The sequence below is a fragment of the Saccopteryx leptura genome, chromosome 5 (genome assembly GCF_036850995.1).
Source record: "Saccopteryx leptura isolate mSacLep1 chromosome 5, mSacLep1_pri_phased_curated, whole genome shotgun sequence".
NCBI classification, from domain to species: Eukaryota; Metazoa; Chordata; class Mammalia; order Chiroptera; family Emballonuridae; genus Saccopteryx; species Saccopteryx leptura.
In genome coordinates, this window is record NC_089507.1 from 134489342 (window position 1) to 134502832 (window position 13491).

Sequence of the window (13491 nt, forward strand, 5' to 3'; positions counted from 1 at the left end):
TTTAGGAAATACTGATGCCCCCAAATACATAATATTTATTTTTGTAATACATGCCAGGTGTGTGGGCTTTGTATGTGCTGACCCATGACAACCCAATGAGTGTTGTTGGTATTATTAAATACATTTTCAAGGTTAGAAAGCCATGTACGTTGCCCAAGGTTATAGGCCTACTAGGTCAGAAAGCTAGAATATAAATCAGATGTTATGCTCTTACATCAACTTTATTAAATTTTTGCATTTCTGCCCTATCATCAATTTTGGAAAATGTTCTAAATGCACCTGAAAGAATGTATATTTTGTCATTAATTTGCACATCATTCTATAATGACTCATGAGTTCCAAGGAATCAATTTTGTACATTTTGATCTTCTTCTATCACTTGAGAAATGAATTGAAGTCTTCCATTATGACTGTATCTTTGCTCATTATTTTTCCTTTAAATTCCATCAATTTTAATTTTTCATAGTTTAAAAAATATATATCTTTTATATATATTACTTGTTGGGGTTTAGAGGTTGTGTTTTTTAAACTTTATATTTAGAAGGTATCCCTTAAAATATTATAGGATATTATGTTGGACTTAAAAGTCTTTCCATTGAATCTATGCAGATAAATACATTTTTTATTTTAAAATAATAAGTAAATAAATAGTTTTTAAAAAAGAGGAAGACTTCAACCCATATCTACAGTAACTCTTAGAAGAAGCAGATCAAGGCGGCTCAGTGGTAGAGCATCAGCCTTGGTATGGACATCTCGGGTTTGATTCCTAGTCAAGGTACGCAGAAGAAGTGACCATCTGCTTTCCACCTCTACCCCTCTCTCTTCTCTCTTTTGCTTCCTTCTCTTCCTGCAGCCATGGCTCAGTTGGAGCAAGTTGGCCCAGAGAGCTGAGGATAGCTTTATGGACTTGCCTTAGGCACTAAAATAATTCAGTTGCGGAGCAATGGAGCAGGCCCCAGATGGGCAGAGCATCCCCCTACTCCTTGTAAGGGGCTTGCTGGGTGAATCCCAGTTGGCGTGCATGCAGAAGTCTGTCTCTCTTTCTTCCATCTTCTCACTTAAGAAAAAAAGAACAGCCCATCAGTTGCACTGCAGCGTCTAGTATTTCTAGGACCACAAGAGGATTTTCTGTTCTTCGACGTTGTAGCTGTTTACTATTTGGAATCAGTGAAGTTTCGGGAGTACCACCATGGCCATGAACATGTCGGTCCCAAGTGTACTCATGAAACAACCGCCCATTCAGTCCACAGATGGTGCTGTCCCTGTTCACAATGAGAAAGGTGAGATTTCGATGGAAAAATTGAAGGTAAAATGTTATGTATCTGGAAAGAGGCCAGACTATGCCCCTATGGAGTCCTCAGATGAGGAGGATGAAGAATTTCAGTTTATTAAGAAAGCCAAAGAACAAGAAGCAGAACCTGAGGAACAGGAGGAGGATTCATAGCGACCCTCGGCTCTGGCATTTACAGAACCATATTAGTGAAGATGTGGAAAAGAGATTGGCTCAACATCAGAAAATAGTGGAACCTGAAGTGGTAAGAGAAAGTACTCAGAAGTAGAAGGAGATGCTTGGGGCATGGAACGAGAAGACAGCAGTGAAGAATGTTAGATTCAGGGAGTACTGGGGCTGCCAAAGAGTGTAACTATTGAAGGAACAGTAAGTGCTGATATGGCTCCTGTGAGGCTGGGAACAAAGAAGGTCAGAGACCCTTATCAGAAGTTTAGGTTTGAAATTCACCACTAAGCTAAAACCGGCCCCTGTTGCTATGCCGGCCCTTGTTGCTATGCTGCGTGTGACCTCCCTAGCCAATAGCTAAACTGCCACATCTGCTTCTGTACTATGCTTGCTCACTTAGGATATATAAGGACTGGCTGTAAGTTCCAGGTGCGGCTTCTGTTTGCAGCTCCTTGTGGGCACGGTGTCTCTGGACATCTTGGGAGTTTGCCCCTGCGCAGGTTAAACTGGCCAATAAAGTAACATCTTAACTCCTGAAAGTCTCCGATGTTTGTTCTCATACCCGGTGGATGCTACATTTTGGGGGCTCACCCGGGATTCTCCCTTGGTGGAGTTTTGGGTCGGAGACCGGAAGGACAGCTCGAGCTGAGTAAGTATTCCCGGAGGATCCTCATTTGGTTTGGCTTTTGGGCTCCGGAGCACATAATCCTGAGGTAGTAGGTGGGACGCTGCCGGTAACCTACCCAGGGCTTTCAGAAGTGGGACACCGCTCTCTGAAATTTGGATATTTGGATTTTTTAACTTTGGGAGTGACCGGTCACATTAGGAATTCGTTTTGCACTGTGCTGTGCTACATTTTGTCTGAGCTCAAATGACTGAGTTGAGTGTGAGAGAGACAGGTGTGTTCCTTGTGTTAATAGTGTGTGTTGCCTGTATCCTACCCTTTCTCATTATTCCTGAGTCATCTAGGATGGGACAACAGGAGTCTGTGCTGGGATCCCTGCTCGAGTGCCTGTTGAAGAATTCTTCTGATTTCCAGAAGCGGGCTCAGGGGTATGGAAGTCCGCAGCTGAGTCCAGGTTTCCTCCGGACCTTGAGCCAGCTGGCTCAAGGATGGCCCACAGAGGGCACTTTTGACCTTCCAATTTTGTTTGCTGTCAGAGCCATGGTCTATAGGGCTCCACACCCAGACCAACACCTGTATATGTATATGTGGGTAGATACAGCCATTTTGCCTCCTCCTCCAGGAGGGCAGCCATTTTGCCTCCTCCTCTGGGAGGGCAGCCATTTTCCCTTTCCGGGAGGCACTGCCGGCACCAGATGCTGGCCCACGGGCACCTCCTTGCCTCATCTATTGCCTTTTTCCACTAGTTATTTATATAATTGGAAACATCAGAATCCCCCATTTTCTGAGAAACCTCAGAGACTAATGTCTCTCCTTGAGACCATTTTTAGGACCCATCAGCCCACCTGGGACGATTGTCAGCAGATTTTACAAACCCTCTTCACTTCTGAAGAAAAGGACAGAATAATGAGAGAAGCTGCTAAGGCAGTATTAGGAGAAGAAAAGGAAACTTGGGAGGGAAGAAGGGAAATAGAAGATGCTCTCCCATCTCAACCTCCTACCTGGGACCCTAATTCCACTGGGGGAAGGGACGCGCTCCTCCAGTATCACCGGGCTCTGTTGAGGGGGCTCAAGGCAGCAGCTAGAAAGCCAACCAACTTCAGTAAGTTTAGTGAAGTCATCCAGGGAAGAGAGAAATCCCCAGAAGCCTTTCTAGAAAAAATCATAGAGGCTTACAGAATATATACCCCTCTAGATCCTGAGGCAGAAGAGAACAGGAGACTAGTAAATATAGCCTTTGTGACTCAGGCCGCTTCAGACATTAGGAAAAAGCTTCAGAAGATAGAGGGATTTAAAGGAGAGAATAGAAGCAAGCTATTAGAGATAGCCCAGAAGGTGTAGTCAATAGGGATGATCCGGAGGTTGGCAGGGCGAAGGAAGTTGCCAAAATTCTAATTGCTGCCCAGAAACCTCCTCTGAAAGGGAAAGGGGGACAGCAAAAGGGCCAGGGACGGTGAATAGCAAAAGATCAATGTGCCTATTGTAAGGAGAAAAGGCACTAGAAAAGAGAGTGTCCAAGGTTAAAGGCCAACATCCAAGGGTCAAGGCAGGGCCCAGAGGTCTTGCTCCAAACCTTAGACTGATGGGGACAGAGCTCCATTCCCGCCAGCTCCCAGGAGCCCATGGTCACCTTAACAGTCAAAGGAAAACCAATAGACTTTCTAGTCGACACGGGAGCCACCTACTCAGTCCTAAAGAAACCAAAGGGCCAGATGCAGAAGGCAACTACTAAGATAATAGGGGCAACGGGCAAAGCAGAAGCCTACCCATGGGCCACCGCAAGAATTACTGACTTAGGTCGAGGCACCATCACCCACTCTTTCCTAGTCATTTCAGATTGCCCTTACCCACTGCTTGGAAGGGACTTATTGCAGAAACTTCAGGCCACCATAACCTTCCGATGGGAGGAAAGCCCTATGGGGAACAAAGAGGCAGAGGTCAGCATAGAAGTAACTGTCCCACTGTCTGAAGAACACTTACTTGCCACCGTCCTAGAAGGTAAGGAGGCCGAGGAAGAGATTCCAGATGCCCTGTGTGCCCGGGGAACCTGAGGTTTGGGCAGAAACCAACCCCCCAGGTTTGGCTGCTCACCAACCACCTGTCCTGGTGCAACTGCTTAGCACTGCTAGACCGGTTAGGATCAGGCAGTACCCCGTCCCAGCCCGAGCTAAACAGGAAATCGCCTGGTACTTGCAATGCCTGCTGGAGGCAGACATCCTTTGAAGGTGCCAATCAGCCTAGAACACCCCGTTGCTTCCCATCCAGAAACCAGGGAGCCAAGACTATGGTCCGGTCCAGGACTTGCGGGAGGTGAATGCACAGGTAGAGACTATTCATTCCACGGTACCCAATCCGTATACCTTACTAAGCTCATTGTCCCCAACCCATACCTATTATTCTGTCCCGGATTTGAAGGATGCCTTCTTTTGTATTCCCCTGGCACCTCAGAGCCAAGGGATCTTTGCCTTTGAATGGAATGACCCAGATAATAGACTGGTGGGGCAGTTCACTTGGACCAGACTACCACAAGGGTTTAAGAATTCCCCCACCATTTTTAATGAAGCCCTCAGCAAAGATCTGCAGGCTTTCTGCTCCTCCTATCCATCAATTGTACTGCTCCATTATGTAAATGACATCCTTATAGCTGCCAAGGATGAAGGAGAGTGTGAGGAAACTACCTCGGACCTGCTACAAGATCTTGGGTGAATGGAGTATCTAGTCTCCACCAAGAAGGCCCAGATTGTGACGCAAACTGTAAGTTATTTGGGGTATAACTTACAGGGAGGGCAAAGGACATTATCCAGCCAGCGGATTCAGACAGTCTTGCAGATCCCTGAGCCTTCTAACAAGAGACAGGTACGAGAATTCCTGGGTGCAGTAGGATACTGCCGATTGTGGATATTAGGCTTTGCAGAACTAGCTAAACCCCTGCACGAACTGACTAGGGGTAAGGAAGAGCAGTTCACATGGACAGATAAGGAGAAGCAAGCATTCCAAGTGCTTAAAGAGGCCCTGGTGACTGCCCCGGCTTTGGCCCTGCCAGATCTGGCCAAACCCTTTCAGCTATTTACAGCAGAAAGGGGTAGGGTAGCCTTAGGAGTCCTGAGCCAGGAACTTGTGCCATAGAAGAGGCCTGTTGCCTATCTGTCCAAGAAACTTGATCCTGTAGCCTCGGGATGGCCAACATGTCTAAGGGCACTTGCTGCCACCTCCATACTAGTCAAGGAGGCTAGTAAATTACCTTTAGGGTAGGACATCAAAGTCATTGAGGAACACTATGTAGAGCAAGTGCTGCGAGCACCTTCTGACAGGTGACTATCTAATGTGCGGCTAATGCAGTATCAGGCTCAGCTGCTGAACACTGCATCTGTTCAGTTCCTCAAAACTGCTGCCCTGAACCCAGCGACTCCACTTTGGCCCACAGTTGCAAACAAATCCTTGACACAGTGACTGGCTCCCACTCGGACTTAAGGGATCAAGCATATGGGAAGGCAGACCTGACCCTCTTTACTGACAGGAGCAGTTTTATTAAGGATGGACAGCGACATGCAGGGGCAGCAGTGACCATAGAAAATAAGGTCCTATGGCAGAAAGCACTGCCCGCAGGGACATCTGCACAAAGGGCAGAGCTAATAGGACTCACCCAAGCCTTACAGATAGCAGAGGGAAAAGTTGCCAACATCTACACTGACAGCCGGTATGCATTCGCCACTGCCCATGTCCATGGAGCCATATACAAGGAGAGAGGCTTACTGACAGCAGGGGGGAAAGACATTAAAAATCACAATGAAATTCTTGCCCTCTTAAATGCCATTTGGCTACCTACCAAAGTTGCCATCATCCACTGCAAAGGACACCAGAGAGGGGACTCGTCTATTGTAAAGGGTAACAACCTAGCAGACTCAACTGCAAGAGAGGCAGCCACTGGGCCACAAGAAAGCCTTCTGCCATTGCTGCCTAAGCCAATGCTACCTCCAGATCCTAGATATTCCCCAGAAGAAGAGCAGGAAGGGATGCAGTTGAAAGGGAAGAAAAATCAGCAGGGATAGATAGAGCTTCCAGACTCCCAGCTCTATTTACCCCAGGGAATAGTAAGAGAAATAGTAGGAGATATTCATACTAGTACCCATCTAGGACAAAACAAGCTAGAACAACTTATCAGGAAGTATTATGTAGGGCCCAACATCAAGGATATTGTCCACTCCATTGTCTCGAGGTGCAGCATCTGTGCCAGGGTAAATGCCCAGAATAAGAAGTTGCCTCCCTTTGTGAGGTATTGGGGGAAAGCTCCGGGAGAACTGTAGGAAATAGATTTCACAGATATGACCCCTGGGAAGTCAGGTTATAAGTATCTATTAGTATTAGTAGACACCTTCTCAGCATAGGTGGAAGCATTCCCCACGCAAGGAGAGGCTGCTTCCACAGTCTGCAAAGTCTTATTAAGGGAAATCATACCTAGATATGGCATTCCCCTAGCCCTAGGATCAGACAATGGACCTGCATTCATATCCAGGATATCTCAAGAATTAGCCACTAAGTTAGGTATTAATTGGAAATTGCATTGCATTTATAGGCCCCAAAGTTCAGGACAGGTAGAAAGAATGAACAGGACTCTGAAGGAAACTATAATTAAGCTGAGAGGGGAGACCGGTGAAAACTAGGTTGAGCTCCTCCCTTTCACCATTTTTAGAACCAGATGTACCCCCTATCTCAATAAATGGACCCCTTATGAAATCTTATTTGGGCAACCTGTGCCCCTTGTACCTCAATTGATCAGAGGGGAACTAGAGATTTCTAATCATAATTTCCTCAAGTCCTTGCAGGCCCTGCTCCAGAGTAGAAAGAAAGGTCATTGAATTGAAGCCTGCCAGGCTTCCCGGCCCCATCAAGGAACACGTCTGTGCTGTGGAAAGAGGGACATGAGAAGGTTTTACAGGTTACTCAGCAAACTGTTCAAAGACTGTCCAAGAGGCACTTCTAGCAGTACACCACCCAAGGACTGACTGCCACATAGACGGGTCCACACACCATGATCCTGAGCACCCCCACTACTGCCAAGGTAGAAGGCATACCCGCCTGGGTCCACTGCAGCCGGCTGAAGCTTGCAGTCCCAGCAGAGACACCTTTGTGGACAGTGAAGACTGACCCCGCTAACCCTTGTAAGCTGACCCTGAGAAGGACAGTATGCCCTGCTTCAGCCACAAACCAGAAGTTAACTGGTCCACGCATAGCTAATGCCTAGAGGAACTAACTAAGGACTCTTTTAATCAGGCTTTAGGAAAAGGGAAACTAGGATAAAAAGAAAGTCAACTTAATTGTCACTAAATGTTAAAGATTTTTAAATCAAGAGTTTTGACTAGAAAGGAATTGTATGGTTTTGATAATAGAAAGCATGAAGTATAGAGGTACTTTTGAAAAGAAAAGGGAAAAGCAAGTTGTTATGAAGGCCAGTTATTTCTGGATAAGAAAGTGCATAAAAGTTGAAGGTTTGTGTAAGTTGCAGAAGGTTTGTGCAAGTTGTAAGAAGTTAGTGCAGAGAAGAAAAATACAAGGCAGGACAGGTTCCTTGTGTATCAGCCCTGCAGATATTGCAGGAAAGTAGTTCATTTTCTTAAAACAGTGTGTGCTTGTGTACTTTTGCAAAGATATTGTACAAATGTGCTGAAAACATTGTAACCTTGTAGGTTTCGCCTATAAATACCCCTCTCCCCCTGAGCTCATCGCTGACCATTGTGAGAGGCGTAGTAGGCTAATCACTAGCCAGTGTATAAGACCCAATTAGCTTATAGCTACAGCTAAAGTGGAAAATTCTCATGAGCCCCAGCCTTATACCATTCTCCCCACTGATGAAGAATCAAGGGTTTGATTTATGCCCAAAAGAGATGGGGGAATGTTAGATTCAGGGAGTACTGGGGCTGCCAAAGAGTGTAACTATTGAAGGAACAGGGAGTGCTGCAAAGAGTGTAACTATTGAAGGAACAGTAAGTGCTGATATGGCTCTTGTGAGGCTGGGAACAAAGAAGGTCAGAGACCCTTATCAGAAGTTTAGGTTTGAAATTCACCACTAAGCTAAAACTGGCCCCTGTTGCTATGCCGGCCCCTGTTGCTATGCTGTGTGTGACCTCCCTAGCCAATAGCTAAACTGCCACATCTGCTTCTGTACTATACTTGCTCACTTAGGATATATAAGGGCCTGGCTGTAAGCTCCAGGTGCGGCTTCTGTTTGCAGCTCCTTGTGGGCACGGTGTCTCTGGACATCTTGGGAGTTTGCCCCTGCACAGGTTAAACTGGCCAATAAAGTAACATCTTAACTCCTGAAAGTCTCTGACATTTGTTCTCATACCTGGTGGATGCTACAAAGAAGAAGAGGAAGAAATTAATGATGAGAAAATAGAGCAGCGTCGTGGCATGATGCGTCAGCGAGCACAGGAGAGAAAAAATGAAGAGATGGAAGTCATGGACATGGAAGATGAAGGATGGTCTGGGGAGGAGTCAGAATCAGAGTCCGAGTACGAAGAGTACACAGACAGTGAAGATGAGATGGAGCCTCGTCTTAAGCCAGTCTTCATTCGAAAGAAGGATCGAGTAACAGTTCAAGAACGTGAAGCTGAAGCATTGAAACAGAAGGAGCTGGAGCAGGAGGCAAAACGCATGGCTGAGGAGAGGTGCAAGTCCACACTCAAGACTGTAGAAGAGGAGACCAAGACAGAGCTGGAGGGAAACAGGCGGTCCCTGGCTGCACTGGATGCACTGAATACTGATGATGAAAATGATGAGGAAGAATATGAGGCATGGAAAGTTCAAGAGCTAAAGAGAATCAAGAGGGACAGAGAAGATAGAGAAGTGCTTGAGAAGGAGAAGGCAGAAATCGAACGTATGTGAAACCGAACTGAGGAAGAGAGGCGAGCTGAGCTTCAGGCAAATGGCAAAGTTATTACCAACAAAGCTGTTAAGGGCAAATACAAGTTCTTACAGAAGTATTATCACTGGGGTGCCTTCTTCATGGATGAGGATGAAGAAGTATGCAAGAGAGATTTCAGTGCACCTACCCTGGAGGATCATTTCAACAAAACCATTCTTCCCAAAGTATTGCAGGTCAAGAACTTCGGGCGCTCTGGTCGTACCAAATACACCCACCTTGTGGATCAGAACACCACCTCCTTTGACTCAGCATGGGGTCAAGAGAGTGCCCAGAACACAAAGTTTTTTAAACAAAAGGCAGCTGGGGTACGAGATGTATTTGAATGGCCATCTGCCAAGAAGCAGAAAACTACTTAAAGTTCAACTACTAATTCTTCCAGTTGTGGGACACAAGGGGATGTCTCAGTGGCTAGCCCTTAATTTTTTTATGCACATGACCCATGTGTCCTGTCTATTGGACTGCCAACTGTAACACTTGGGGAACCCAATTTTGGAAAGTGCTTTGTAAGGTTTGGACTCCTGCTGATAAACCCACAGAAAAGCACTTTGAATCTAGGTAATTGAGAGAATATTTGTCCTATTTCGTTGTTGTTATTAATTGATACTAGAGAGAGGAAGGGAGAGGCAGAGACATCGATATCAACTTCCAGGTGGGACTATCTTCACTTAAAACTATTACTGAGAAATCTTAGGTTTCATCATTGCTCTAGTTTCCCAAATTCACTTGGGACTATTTAAAATTTCTTTTTCCAGCCCCTTAGCTTGGGTCAGAAACATGGGCATGTAAGGGTACAGTACATTACTTCTACCGTACAGAAATCTACACTCATAAAACCTGTTTCTCATTTAAAAAAAAGAAAAAAAGAAAAAAACAACAAAGGAGCAGATCAGTAATGTAGAAAATAGATTCTTTGAAAATGATGAGTCAGCTTGACAGTTCAATCAATCCAAATTTACTAATGTTCAATCATATTTGAATTTTTAGAATTTGATATATTCAGAATTGGTGAGTACCGTATTTTGTTTAAATCTATTTTCCCATATCTAATAATACTTAGTTACCAGTCTAAAAATAGTATTTTCATTGTATCAGCATAAATTCTCCAATAATCTTAGAAAAGAGAAACAATGATGCTAATCAGAAGGCCTGCTCTTGATGTTACCAAATGTTTCTTGATTGAGAAAGCAAAACTTAAATAAAAGTAACAAAGAAGTGAAATATGATAAGGAGGCTGCATATGGTTGCTTTGCCTTATTGCTAGGTAAATGTGGCTATAATAATACTAATATCGACCTTTTTATTTGAAAGGAAATTTTAAAGGAAAAGAAGATAAAAGGACCAATCAAAGACAATGGCATATTCCTCAGACCTGTAGATTCTTTTTCCGGTAAGCAGAGGGGAGAGGACAATATTCTTGTTTTTAGATGACAAACCCTTGGGCTATAATTTTCTTAGGTTTTAGAGAATAGAGATGCTATTAAGTTGGCATCTTCTTGCTTCAGTGACTGGGAATGTACCAGCATTTCCATTACAAACTCATCTCTTATGAGGGAAATGCTCTGATCCATTTGGTAAATAACATATATTTGCCTCAAGTCTAAACAACAAAGTCCAGAATACTTAAGAATAAGGTAAACTTTCTATGTGTTCTTATCTTTAATGTTATTACATCACTTCCGTGTTCTTTGAAGTAGCCACAAAGGCCATTTTAGTTTTTCTTCTGCTTTCCATTCTCCAAAAGTTGTGAATTTCTTTTATGTTACTTAAACAGAGATCATTGGTTTTATCATGTCATTTTATCACATTTTCTGAAGGCCTGCAAATAATAGATGATGAGAAAGTGAGATTTTATAGAGGCATATTTATGAGGAACAAGAAAATCTACACAATTTTTATTTTTTATGAGGAGTTTGGTGGATGCTTTATAATAAACATGATTTTGGGTTTCAAGATCAATAAAGTCTTTGCTGAAACAAAAAATAATTAGCTCATTGAATTAGAAGACTGAAAGTGCAGGAGTATAGACATCTTAGAAATGAGTGGAATCAGGGACCATGCCATTGACACTCACATTTCCCCAGTCTTTTTTTTTTTTTTTTTCCAGAATGTATGAAACATTTGACCAGGCCAGGTCTTCAGAAGACAGGAGCCTCATAACATATGTCCAACCTAATATCAAAATTTACCTCTACTTATAGAAGAAAGAAAACTCTATCTCTCAGTTGGAAAAATACACAGGATGTATTCTTATATGCCTGGCCTGGGTCTCATGCCTAACATTGAACCAATAACTATTTCTTAGATATTTCCATACCACTATTATCAGCTACAACTGGAGTTACCTGACTAAAGTTGGAAATACAAGCCCTGGCCAGATAGCTCGGTTGGTTGTAGTATTGTCCCGGAGCGCAAAGGTTGCTGATTTAATTCCCCAGTCACAGCACATATAGGAGCAGCTTGATGTTCCAGTCTCTTTCTCTCCCTGCCTCCCTCTTAAGAAATAAATAAATAAAGTGGGGAATTCAAATACCCAATGGAAAGGTGTGTTGTCACCCAAAGAATGGGTTAGAGTTGCCGGAAAGGCCAACACCTTAAATGTCCTCTATTCTATATATAATCTCATCTGTTATATAAACTTTTCAACTGAGGAACTCGATGGAATTATGACAGGTGTGAGATTTCTAATAATTTTTTTTTAGAAATTGTATAGGATAGAAAAGTTCAACAAGTATAAGCAAATATATATATGTATATATATATATACTATATATTAACCAAGTAAAATACATCTAAAATTTTTTAGTATACTGTATTTGCAAAATGTGAATTTTCAAAAGTTGACTATTTTTACTACTATAATAAGTTGACTCAACTTCCAAAAATAACCTACTGTGAACTCGTGGCTTTCCTATTATATCTCTTAACCTTCCCTATTGATCATGATCACATTGAATTCTATAGCCATCATTTCTTTGTTCTCTGTTTTATATAGTTGCATACACTTACAAGCATTCTTAAAAACTGTTTCCTTAATTAACTATTTTTAACATTATATAAGTTATACTTGTTTATATAAACTAGTTTAGATTATATATTTTTTCAATATCATATTGCTTAGATTTATCTATTTTTGTTTTCATTATAGTACATGTGAATATATTACCATTAATAAATCCAATCCCTGTTTTATAGATTGTGAGTGTTTTTTTTTCTTGCATATGGACCACAGTAAATATATGCCAATATTTTTCTTAGGTGTACAGAGGAGGCAACATTAAGGGGTCATAATATGTGCTTGTAGGTCAAATAAGTTTGCAAATATGATGTATGTTTGCTCGCTTATAGTTTGCAATGGGTGTGGGAGACAGGCTGTAAGCTGGAAAGGTCCTTATAGCCTAAGGCTTAGTTTTAAGACCTTTCCTACCATTTTTTTTTTTTTTTGTATTTTTCTGAAGCTGGAAACAGGGAGAGACAGTCAGACAGACTCCCGCATGCGCCCGACCGGGATCCACCCGGCACGCCCACCAGGGGCGAAGCTCTGCCCACCAGGGGGCGTCGCTCTGCCGCGACCAGAGCCACTCTAGCACCTGGGGCAGCGGCCAAGGAGCCATCCCCAGCACCTGGGCCATCTTTGCTCCAATGGAGCCTTCGCTGCGGGAGGGGAAGAGAGAGACAGAGAGGAAGGAGGGGGGTGTGGAGAAGCAGATGGGCACTTCTCCTATGTGCCCTGGCCGGGAATCGAACCCGGGTCCCCCGCACGTCAGGCCGACGCTCTACCACTGAGCCAACCAGCCAGGGCCCCTTTCCTACCATTTTAATACTAAGATCTTTTCAAAACTAAGCTTTTCTCCACACCCTTGACTGTTGCATGATGTGGGGTGGTGCACTCTTATGAGGAATCCCATTTATGCCTCAGATAAGTGGCTTTATATCAGAGAATTTTTTTTTTTGTATATTGGCTTAAAGGCTTTAATTTCTACACTATAAAATAAGGGAGACAGGGGCTTTCTCACTCAGGGATCCTGTCATCAGCATTGCAGAGGAGAGGCAGCCAAGATGGTGGAGTGCTGAAGGAGAAGCCAGCTTGTGCAGAGTTTGTGCAGAGAGGAGACGGGGAACAAAGAAGAATGAGGCTGGTGAGGTAGAAACCTTTGATTCTAGGAATACTTGGATAACTCAGTGGCTTTGGAAGCCCTGAATGGAAAGGGAAGTGTTTTCCCACTGTGTGTGTTTTCTCGCCCACTGGGTGTGAGCTAGAATTAATGGTAATGGTCCACCAGTTCTTGGCTCCATTGTTTCATTACCGTCTGTCCGAATCAAATGTGAACCTACATGAGCCAGGCAGCTGTGATGGTGGCCTCAGCTACTGGCTTTACAATGCTAAATAATTTTTTAAAATAAAATAAAACCTATAAATGGACCAAAGGATGTCATGACCTAAATATACTGCTCACAAAAATTAAAAAATAGGCCCTGGCCGGTTGGCTC

At 43.5% G+C, this 13491-nt stretch overlaps 1 non-coding gene and 1 pseudogene across 1 annotated transcript; one reads left to right on the plus strand and one right to left on the minus strand.

The window, feature by feature from the left end:
* Nucleotides 1-1111: 1111 nt before the first annotated feature.
* On the plus strand, nt 1112-9359 carry LOC136405609 (microfibrillar-associated protein 1-like; annotated as a pseudogene).
* Nucleotides 9360-12726: 3367 nt separating this feature from the next.
* On the minus strand, nt 12727-12802 carry TRNAV-GAC (transfer RNA valine (anticodon GAC)). The gene has a single exon. It is a non-coding gene; the product is annotated as a tRNA-Val (tRNA).
* Between the last annotated feature and the right edge of the window lie 689 nt (nt 12803-13491).